The 1,436-nt window shown below is 56.3% G+C and overlaps 1 protein-coding gene across 1 annotated transcript in view; it reads right to left on the minus strand.

The window, feature by feature from the left end:
• Window positions 1–332, minus strand: part of CACNG3 (calcium voltage-gated channel auxiliary subunit gamma 3) — a 7,183-nt gene extending 6,851 nt beyond the window's left edge. The window contains exon 1 of the mRNA XM_017733991.1: window positions 181–332. The gene's annotated coding sequence lies outside the window, so the exon portion shown is untranslated. The remainder of the gene's footprint in view (window positions 1–180) is intronic.
• Between the last annotated feature and the right edge of the window lie 1,104 nt (window positions 333–1,436).

Here is a 1,436-nt window from a genome sequence, read left to right on the forward strand (position 1 = left end):
GGAGGGGTCAGCGTGAGCAGCCCCAGCTCTGCCACCAGTTGGTGCCATCAGGCAGGTGCCACCTCTCTGCTCACCCTCCGCAGCTGCCGAACGCCCCTGGCCAGGAGGGGAGCACGTCCATCCACCTTCTGCCCCAGCCTCACCCAACTGCAGGTCAGAGTCTCCATGTAATGGTCTCACCTTAATCCAGGGAATCCCCCTCCAGCTGGGAAACCTTCCCGGGCTTTTTGGGTATATCAGCAATGGGACCGTGGGCCGTGTGGTGCCTGCAGGGTGTCTCTGCCCGGCGGCCCCAGGCTCCTGCAGCGAGCCCTGCCTTTGGGTGACACCGGATTTAATTTGGAAGCGACGAAGTCGTACTTCACACTCTGCAGCCGCAGGTTTGTACGGGCATCCCTCCCGTCCCCTCCCCTCCCCGCCCGCAGGGCTGTTTGCATCCCGCGCTCCGCGTGATCCTTCGATCCCTCTCATCCCCGCCAGCTCCGAGCCTCCCCAGCCGCCCGCTGGATGCTGTGAGTGCCCCCGGAGCCCCCCCAGCCCCGGGCGGAGGGCAGGGCTTGTGCTTTCCCTGCTCTGCTCACTCGTGCTCCGCTGTACGCGCGGAGCTCCCGCGCCGCATTTATCGGCACATGCAGAGGCAATTAATTGATTTGATCTCAGGTTGTTTTCCTCTCAGAGCCCTTTTCCCCAGGGAGGGCTAGGGGGACGGGGAGGGGGTTGTGAGGGAAATACGGTTACAGTGGTGGAAATACAACCAAGAATATCGATCCCAGCCCGACGAGCCAGAAGACTAAAGAGCTCCAGTTCTGGTGTTAAAATCTCATTACTTTTCATCTGGTGGAACAGTTTTCCAGGGACCATTCTGGGTGTTACTGGTGTGTGCAAAGGAAGACTCAGGCTGAGGAGGATGAGCTGAGACCGCTCTTAAATGAGAACAAAATTCCTTTCTCCCCTCCTACTGGCTCAGCCAGGAGTCAAGGTCACATTCCAGTCCTCAGCTCTCTGCTCCTCCCGATAAATCCAAGTGAGTTATCTCCCAAGTTGTGGCTTCCAGTAACGGCCTTCCTAAAGACACTGTGTTACACTGAATCCATCCAAAGGAAGTATAGGTCATTATGGTCTAAGTTCTCTGAAAATTAATATTTTGGAGAACCAGAGGTCGGAGCTGAGCTGGGAAGTGCTGGGGTAGGAAGGAGCCTGCGGCACAATCCCAGAGATGCTCAGGCTCTGCACTCCCTGAGTAACAAGAGCAAGATACCTAAATATCTCTGAGGGATTAAAACTTCAGGGCTCATCTTTTTTTACCTCCCACCCACCTCCCAGATGCTTGGAGAGATGGAAAGAAATTCATCCATATTCCTTCCCTTTCCTAGCTCCAGGCTCTGCAAGGGATCCTGAGGCTCTTTGCACAAGGTCCCTGGTGTGAGATTGCGGAG

The sequence above is a fragment of the Corvus brachyrhynchos genome, unplaced genomic scaffold, assembly GCF_000691975.1.
Source record: "Corvus brachyrhynchos isolate BGI_N302 unplaced genomic scaffold, ASM69197v1 scaffold5, whole genome shotgun sequence".
Classification (NCBI taxonomy): Eukaryota; Metazoa; Chordata; class Aves; order Passeriformes; family Corvidae; genus Corvus; species Corvus brachyrhynchos.